General features: G+C 46.3%; 1 protein-coding gene across 5 annotated transcripts in view; it reads left to right on the forward strand.

Moving 5' to 3' along the window:
• Positions 1 to 9714, forward strand: part of Znf532 (zinc finger protein 532) — a 107397-nt gene that overhangs the window by 24673 nt on the left and 73010 nt on the right. Inside the window, exon 1 of one of the 5 annotated variants that reach the window (XM_029546833.1) lies at positions 5908 to 6016. The exons of the other annotated variants lie outside the window; for them this stretch is intronic. The gene's annotated coding sequence lies outside the window, so the exon portion shown is untranslated. Of the gene's footprint in view, positions 1 to 5907; positions 6017 to 9714 lie in introns of those variants that run through there. 5 annotated transcript variants of the gene reach the window in all.

Consider the following 9714-nt stretch of genomic DNA (forward strand, 5'->3'; position numbering starts at 1 on the left):
GTGGTTATTAACCCCTTCGTGCCCTCCAGTTGCTTGGTTTTGACTTTCAGATCATCAGGTCTCTAGGTCTCTGGTTTTGAGAAATTTAAGATGCAAGCAACGGAGAGGGGGACTGGAGAAATGGCTCAGCGGTTAAGAGCACTGACTGCTCTTCCAGAGGTCCCGAGTTCAATTCCCAGCAACCACAACCATCTATGATGGGATCTGATGCCCTCTTCTGGTGTGTCTAAAGTTAGCTACAGTGTACTTATGTATAATGATAAATCTTAAAAAAAAAAAGGGCTGGCAAGATGGCTCAGCGGGTACGAGCTGACTGCTCTTCTGAAGGTCCTGAGTTCAAATCCCAGCGACCACATTGTGGCTCACAACCATCCGTAATGAGATCTTACGCTCTCTTCTGATGTGTCTGAAGATAGCTACAGTGTACTTATGTATAATAATAAATAAATCTTTTGGCCAGAGCGAGCAGGGGTCCTAAAAATTAGATTTCCAACAACATGAAGGCTCACAACCATCTTTACAGTTACAGTGTACTCACATACATAAAATAATAAAAAAGAATAAATAAATACATCCTTTTTTTAAAAGAAGACCTCAGGTAGGGAAGGAAACCAGCTGCTTTCCCAGTGCTGCCTACATTCCCACCAGCCAGCAGATTTAAAGAATTGTGTGTGCGTGTGACATCTGGCCTTCCGTGTGCCAAGCACATCCCTGTGCCTGGACCCTGCTCCGCTGTTCTCCTTTCCTTGCAGTGGGGTTGGGGCCTGACTTGCCCACTGAATGAGGAGCTCGTCTAGCAGCTATAAGCCACATCTGCTCTGCCCTCCAAAGCGCCAGGGCTACAGGCATGAGAATGACCTCATGGGGCTTTGTCCAGGAGCCTTGAGGATTTGAACTCGGGTCAGAATGCCTGTACTTCCTGAGCCATCCCGTGAGCCCCTGTCCCGCTCCAACTTGTCTTTAACTCTTTCTCCTTTTCCTCTCGGGCTCCTCCCTCTCCCTTTGAAAGGGACCTAGAACTCCTGTGCTAGTGAACTTTGAAAAAAATCACCAGATAAAATGGACCATGGTTTACAACCAAGGTTAAAAAGATGTTTCAAGCTGGGCATGGTGGTGTATAACTTTAATCTCAGCAATCAGGAGGCAGAGGCAGCTCTGTGTGTTTGACACTAGCCTGGGCTCCAGAGTGAGTTCTAGGACAGTCAAAAAGTGTTTCATGGTCTGTTTTTGTAATTGTCTTAATTTTCCTTTAATGTAGGACTATGGTGTTGGGTCTCCTCGGACCAGGTTTCTTAGAAAGCTGCGGCCGTTCCCCTTCCACTTTTCTGCTGCTGCTGAAGCCAAGTTTTCCCGTCAAGCTTTTCTTGTCTTGGAAGTAGTTCATTATTTACTTTAGGACATTTCCCTCTGGCTTAGATCCTTGAGGAGAAAGTGCAGAAATGTCCGACTCTCCTTCCCACAGGCCACCCTCTTCACTGAGTTACAGATTATACTGTCCCTTGGGATGGCTTTCCTCGTGGTGTGCCTTGAGACATGGTAGGCAGACATGATGTGATTTGTTTGGTTGGTATGGTGTTGGGCTGTAAACTCAGAACCTCATGCATGCCAGGCAAATGCCCTGCCACTAGGCTACTTTCTTAGCCCTAAAGATCTTGATTTAAGGCTGAGCAACTTATTTTAATGTGTTCATTTTTCTAATCTTTCATTTTATCATGTGAGTTAGAAAGATGAACCTAGATTTAAAAGATTAATTTATTTTATTTTATGTATATGAGTACACTGTAGCTGTACAGATGGTTGTGAACCTTCATGTGGTTGTTGGGAATTGAAAGTTTAGGACCTCTGTTTGCTCCAGTCAACCCTGCTTGCTCCGGTCAACTCTGTTCACTCTGGCCCAACGATTTATTTATTATTATACATAAGTACACTGTAGCTATCTTCAGACACACCCAAAGAGGGCTTCAGATCTCATTAAAGGTGGTGAGCTACCATGTGGTTGCTGGGATTTGAACTTAGGACCTTCGGAAGAGCAGTCAGTGCTCTTACCTCTCGACATCTTGAGCCATCTGGACAGCCCTGAACCTGGATTTTTAAAGCCAGTGTGAGAAACTCAGCTTGCTTGCCAAGGTTTTTTTTTTTTTTTTTTTTTTTTTTTTTTTTTTTTTTTTTTTTTTAATTTATTTTTTTGCCATATTCATATTTGTGAAAGAATTCTCAGGAAAGGTTTCTTGGGCTCCTTGTATTATCATTAATGCTCCTTTGAAAAGTCTCAGCATCACTTTAAGTGCTTTTGGATAACCGCAGCCTTTGTATGGACATGGAAGAGCGTGAATGGTGTGGTAGAAGCACGCTGGTACAGACTGTGCCTGTGACACCTTGTTGAAATGTAAGGTAGTGTGAACGTAACTGTGATTCAGCACTCGGGAGGCTGAGCTAGGAGAATGGCCACAGAACAGCTGTGTCACAGGACAGGGTGTGGCGGTGGGAACGGCCCAGGATTGTCTGAGCTGCAGTAGAATGAAGATGTGGGATTTGGGTCCAGCCACAAGCAGATGAGATGATGTGTGGCTTGTGGTTTCCGTAGTGCCCGTGCACGTCGGTAGGAGTGTGCTTGTCAAAAACTGAAAGTCATCCGGCTTGTCAGCCCGGTACTTTCTGATTTGTACTTCCGAGGGCGGGGTGGGGTTGGGGGGTGGGGGTGGAGAATAATTAGAAGATTCTAGGAGCTGCTATAGACACCAGTAACTATTTCTCTATCACTAAGTTAATGATTAGTTTTGGAATAAGGAAATTGGGAACCTGCATCCAGTTTTGGGCTCAAGTGCTCATAGCTGAATATATTGACATTGCTTGAAGACCCAGCTTGCTACCTGTGAGGTGGTTGCCTTGACATTTTGTGTTATCTTCGAAAGGTTTGCCTTGGGCTGTTGGTGGCATAAACCAGAGACAGCTGGGATTCCATGAGACAGTAGCACCTGCTTTTACCTAACCATAGATCTCTTGGGTGATTGCTGAATATTCTGGTCCTTCAGGAACACCAAGAAAATGTTGGTTGGGTTGATTGTGTTTGGAGTCTTTGGGAGTGGGATAGAGGGACCCTTTTTTAGACTCTAATCGTGGAGGAAGAGAGCGCCGTGAAGTGTCTGTCCCTAGCGTCTGCCTTGTGCACTGCTGTCTGTTCTGGCCTCCTTGGCCTATGCTCCCACTGTTATTCATTTTATTTTTTTCTTAGAGACATGCTGGCCTTTGCCCTGTGGCTTCGTGAGGACTACAGGTGTTCACCACTATTCCTGCCTGGCCCTCATGCACAGAAGTAGACAGATGTGATTTTCATCTTGCCATTGGAATTGGAAACAATTCCTCTGTCCAGGAGTTTAAATAGTGAACGAAGTGTGCACCGTTCTTGCTGCTCCAGCCAGCATTCCCTTGCTGGTTCTTGGTGTCAGGGTATAGCTTGCCTGGTGTGTGTGTGTGTCATCCTCTGTCCCCCCATGCATATGCCCAGCGTCCACTCCTGATGCAGTATTGATCTCTCCTTACTTTCTCACTGGAAGCCAACTCCTTGTGTGTTTTCAGACATTTTTTTATGGACAGAGCAGGCCTACTGGCTGTGTTTTGTTTTGTTTTCCCAATTCAACTGTGTTTCTCACTTGGGGCATTTTAGAAACAGACATATATACCAAGGTTTTGATAACCCCTTGAATCCAGGAGCTTGTGGTGTTTTTACATGTTATAAAACTCAGGGTTAGAAAAAGACACGCGCATGAAAGGTCAAGGACATCAATCCAGCCTTCCTTCTCTGTCTGGATAGCATAAGGCCACTGGGAGAAGCTTCTGTTGGGCGTCTCTCTGTAAATGGCTGTATGGTTTGACTGATAATGGCTTGCCCACCTTGGCTTATCTACCCATGCCAGTCACAGAAGGTATTGGGGTCCCACCTCTGAGGAGTAGCCAGGTCTTCTCGTAGAGACCCAGCTGCCTCTGCCACACTGTACTTGGCTTCAAACTAACATGCCTATTTCTGGAAGGTGGTATTCCCCATTCCTTGTTAAGTCATTGTTGCTGTGATGAAACACCATGGCCAGAAGCAAGTTGGGGAGGAAAGGGTTTATTTGACCTATGCTTCCACATAGCTGCTCATCACTGAAGGAAGACAGGATAGAACACAGGCAGGGCAGGAACCTGGAGGCAGGAGCTGATGCAGAGGCCATGAAGGGGTGCTACTTACTGACTTGCTCCCCGTGGCTTGCTCATCCTGCTTTCTTATGGAGCCTGTCTGTGTCTGCTTATTGGTATTCTGAACATTGGTGCTGCTGGTGTTTTAGCCTGGGGCTAGACATCAGCACATATTTCTAAAGTCTCTTTTTTTTTCTTCTTTATGGTACTAGGGAATCAAAAAGAGCGGGCTGCATGCTTTCCAGGTAAGCGCTCTGCGGTGCGTCCACACCCCCAGCCCTTACAGCCTTCAGTTTGTGTAGCGTGTTCTCCCTCTCATGTTTCCTGTGTCAGTGCTGGGCTTCACGTTGTTTTTTTTTTTTTTTGGCATAGGGTTTCACCACGGACTATAACTGGATTTGAGTTTTCAGTCTTCCTGCTCCAGCCTTCCCTGGGCTAAATTGCAAGTTTGTATCACCATGGTAGCAAAGCAAGGCCCCTCTAGGCAGATGCCCTTTTCTTTATTCTTTTTTTTTTTTTTTTTTAAAGATTTATTTATTTATTATATGTAAGTATACTGTAGCTGTCTTCAGACACCCCAGAAGAGGGAGTCAGATCTTGTTACAGATGGTTGTGAGCCACCATTTGGTTGCTGGGATTTGAACTCTGACCTTCGGAAGAGCAGCCGGGTGATCTTACCCACTGAGCCATCTCTCCAGCCCTTCTTTATTCTTTTGTGTTGTGGTAGTTGGAGCCCCAGTTCCTTCCTCCTGTTAGGCAAATGAGCTGCCACTAAGCAGTGTCTCTAGCGCTGTGTGTTTACTTTTTCTTTTTTATCTTATTTACTGTGTAGCTCTGCCTGCTTGGAACTTACCATGTAGACCAGGCTGGCTTCAGACTTAGAGCACGCACCTCTCTCTGCCTCCTGAGTACAGAGGAGTGTGCCAGTCTGCACGGTGTACGCCTTTATTGTTTATTTATTTTTAAATTTTTGCTATGCTGAGGATGGAACCCAGAGCCGTTAGGAAGTTGACAAGTGCTGTATTGCTGAGATAAAGCCCCAGCCCAATTAAAAAAATTTAGTCAAATATACTTAATATTCATTATATTTACTGTCTGCAAGAATATAGTTCAATATCACGATACAAGTTACTCACAGTAACCTTGTTTGTCATATTGTCAAACTGAAGTAGACAGACAACCGCTCTCCCTTCCTTTCCCCTAGCCTCTTTGGGTGTCCTGTAACCGACTGCGCCAGACTACCACCTGTAGCTGGAACCAGAAAGTAGGGAAGGAGCTAGGGTTGTGGCATAAACCGTATCCACTCACCTACCTGTCCACCCACCCGAGCCGTTTGACCCAATATGGGAGAATAGCTTTACACACTGCTTCTCAGGCCTGTCTTCTGGTCCTCACCAATTTCACTGTAAACCACCTAGAGTTCTTTTACAGGTATTTAATGACCAACAGCAACGCATGCTTTATAGCAGTATTAGTCAGTTGACAGGACCTGGGCCATGTCACCATAGGACAGAAGGTGGGTGTGTCACAGGCTCTGGACAGGTGAGCAGGCTGACACGCTGATCAGATGATGGTGATGAAAGGCAGAAGTCTGGGAAGAGACCCCCGTGCTCTGGTGCTCTGACTGCCTGGCCAGGTGCAGGCCTGAAAGGATGCCAACTGGCCTTTGTTCTGGGATCAAGGCTTAGGTTGTAAGCCCCTTTCTCTTTCCTTTCTGTTTTTTACCCCCAGGGCTTGAGCAGATTCACAGAAATTTCTCCAGGGTGGATTTTCCCTTTGATTTGGGCTTGGTCTAAAAGGAGATCCTTATTAACATTTCATTATGCGGGCTTTAGATTTGGTAAGTTACAGCAGAACGGTCCTGTCCTGAGCCTGAATTAAATCATTTTTAAGCTATCAGTTTTTTCTAGGTTGGAAATAATCTAAAACCACTTAGATCTTTGTAGCTTCCCCCTTCTCATCCCCTCCCCTTTATTAACAAAACTCACGGTTACCCAGTTTAATGGGCTTAAGTGCTTTGAGGTTGAGAGGGTAAATATGTTTAATAATGTGGTCCACATATTGATGAAATTTAATATTGCAGCCTAAAATCTCTATTTTTGAGTTGTCCGGTACTTAACAGTGTCTGACAGCAGACTGACTTCCTCGGGAGAGCTCTGAGACATCATCCTGACTCAGGTGCTCAGAGGGTTATGGGACGAATTACTCACAGGTTAGATTTACATTAATGCCTGGGAAAAACAAGAGTTTTGGATGAACGGCTGAAGAGCAGTGGTTTTTACATATGAAATTAAGCCTACTAGGTATTGTTTTCAACACTTTTTTTTTGGTAGGAATAATATTCTTTTTTTTTTTTTTTTTTTTTTGTTTTTCGAGACAGGGTTTCTCTGTGTAGCCCTGGCTGTCCTGGAACTCACTCTGTAGACCAGGCTGGCCNCACTCTGTAGACCAGGCTGGCCTCGAACTCAGAAATCCACCTGCCTCTGCCTCCCAAGTGCTGGGATTAAAGGCGTGCGCCACCACGCCCGGCGGAATAATATTCTTGTAGATATTAAAAAAAAAGAATGACGCTCCATTCATCATGATAGTTAATTTGAATTTTTTTGTCTGTTCCTTTGTTATTGACTTGTATACTTCTGTTTAAACTTGATTTTTATGTCCATGTGTTAAGTCTGGACTGAAGAGGAGAAGTCTCGGGTCCTCACACAGCTGCTGTCTCTTACTGGCCGTGTGTCCTGATAAGAGACCTTCTCTGTCCTGGTGCATTAAGTGAGGCTCATAGGGACAGTGGTGGATAACGGAAGTCTCCCTGCCGGCTTCTTCTTCTTACCGCCTGGGGCAAGAGCACAAAGGGGACAGATGGCTAAATATTTAAACGCTGTAATTAAATATTTAAAACAGACATTTAAATATTTAAAAGGTATATACCATATGCCTAAATATTTAAAAGGTTTAAATCAGGCTCTGTTTGGCTGGGCCTGTGTCCACCCAGGGACTGGGGTCTCCTTCCCAGGCAGCTCCGTCCATGCTGGCGTCTAATCACTGATGGCCTTAGGCTTGGACAGCTCGCCTGGATTCCTAGGCGTTGGACTGACACAGGGATCAGCAGGCCTGGGACAGGACCTGGAGACCAGTGAGCTCTAAGCAGAACCAGTCTTCCGGGGAGCCTGGAGCTAGAGTCTCACCAGGGGCAGCTTTCGTGTGTGTTCCACACTTTACACTCCACTGCCAGCTGCCGTCTTCACAGAAGCAAGTTCAGAAGCTCAGTTAGCTGGGCTTCCTGGCCTGCAGAGGAGGCCTGCATGCCTGGCTTCTTCTCTTTTTCTCTCTTGAAAAAAAAAAAAAAATTCCTTCCACCCCGCCTTTCCTTCCAGACAGATTTTGCTCTGCAGTCCTCCCTTCCTGGTCTGGAACTTGCTGTGTAACCTGGGCCACCCTGGAACGGACTGCATTTCTGCCTCCCATGTGCTAAGACCACAATAGGCGTGTGCCACCCCTTGTGGTCCTTGATGCCCATTTTTCCCTCTGGTAGTTCAGGACAGAGACTGTGGTCTGTGTACACAGGCCTCCCTTCACCTGGCATTTACTGAACTAATTTCTAAAACTAAACAAAGCTGTGTGTGGTGGCACATGCCTTAAGTTGCAGCACTTGGGAGGCATGGCAAGCCTGGTCTACATACTGAGCTCTAGGTCAGCCAGGGCTACATAATGAGACTCAAAACAAAACAAACAAGATACCCCCCCCCAAACAAACAAAACAAGAAACCTCAAAGAAAACAAAATTGGACAAATAGAAGGTAAGCTTTGGACTGAGGCTGCTGAAGAACACTCCCTGCCTTTGAGCTTGAGATGAATGGATTGTCCAGAGCAGGGGAGGGGTTGGGATCCCTAGGTCTGGGCAGTGTTTCCGTGTATGCTTGATTATTGTGGGGACAGCTTGATGACACCCGAACACCCCTTACAATTATGTGGGGGACAAGTATGGGATGAGTGAGGTTGTACCATGTGTTTTCCGGGCTGTCAGATTGGGCAGATAAAGAGTGCAAACATCCAGATGACTGAGGGGACACACTTACTGTGAAGACTGTCTGACACGTTCGTGTTGCTGGGCCTCCAGCCTTTTCTCTGGTGGCCCCATCATGACCTTTTCAGGTGGCTCCTTGGACTGTACTTTGTACTCTGGGATTCCCTAAGTGAAGTTAGCTGAATTAAACTGAGTTTTATGTCTGTTTTTTTTTTTTTGTCAGTGTTATTTACTTTGCCATTGCTGTGGTAAAACATCCTGACCAAGGCAGCTTATAAAAGGAAGGGTTTATTTTGCGCTTATAGCTCCAGAAGATAAGAGTCTATCACCTTCACAGCAGGCAGCCTGGGGCTGGAATCTGAGAGCTAAGGACTCATCTCAGAATACAAACAGGAAGCAGAGAGAAAGAACTCAAAGCGATGAGCTCTGTGAACTCTCAGAGCTTCCATTTCTTCCAACCAGACCACACGCCCTAAACCTTCCCAAACCGTGCCACCAGCTCGGGACTCAAGGATTCACATGCCAGCCCTTATGGAGGCCGTTTCGTTCAAACCACTGAGTCTGTTTTACTCTGAGGGATCCTTGTTTCTCTGAAGGACCCCCCACCCCCGCCATTTTGTCTTTTATTCGGTTATGAATTATTGTTTTTAAAGGTTCCGTCATGGCTTTCTTTCTCCCAGGGGTACTGCTGTGTGTGGTATTGATCGGTGTTGTGGGGAATCTGTCCCCTTCTTCCTCCTACCTTTTGCTTTTAAATGTATTTCCTTCTGAGTGTCACTCGAGGCTCCCTCCCTCCTGTTGATGAGCCTCAGGGACAGGCTCTGAAAACCTGCTGGGAACTACACCTATGGGTAGGGCCTGCCTTGGGGAGTGGGGGGTGGGGGGTGGGGGGTGGGGGGCTTCTCTGTGGTTCCCCGGGAGCTGGGCCCTCTTACCCAGAGAACCTCACCAGAGCTGGTTTCTAGGATCTGGGACACTTTGAAGGTTCCCAGCTTTGGCTTTTGTGGAGAAAATAAACGGTTATTACCTTGTAGAACCTCTTGGCATTGGTGACCTAAAGATGTCTTCTTGTCTTCTCTCTGCTTGGGTGCAGGAATGGGATGCTCAGGCGACTTAACTGCCATCCAGCCCAGCTCTGAGCCCTGTCACTTCTTCCTGGTTTCTTTTCCTCTGTTGATTCTGAGGCCTTGGTGTCTCTATCTGGGAGATGAAGGATCCAGCATCCTTCAACTCTGCGGCCTCCCTGAGCTCTGGCCGTCCGTCATGAAGCTTGTCCTCAGTCCTGTGGAAGCAGCTGCCACTCCCGACCTTTTCCCAGATCTCATCCATGACTCACCTGCTCAGGACTCCATTTTTATTGCCGTGTTCTTCAGCACCTAGAATATACTTCAGTAACACCTGCCGACACTTGACTCACATACTATTCAACACCTTTAAATGTGGGTGTTGGGAATGAAATCCTAGGTGCAGAGAGAGAGAGAGAGAGAGAGAGAGAGAGAGAGAGAGAGAGAGAG

The sequence above is a fragment of the Mus pahari genome, chromosome 15, assembly GCF_900095145.1.
Source record: "Mus pahari chromosome 15, PAHARI_EIJ_v1.1, whole genome shotgun sequence".
Taxonomy (NCBI): domain Eukaryota; kingdom Metazoa; phylum Chordata; class Mammalia; order Rodentia; family Muridae; genus Mus; species Mus pahari.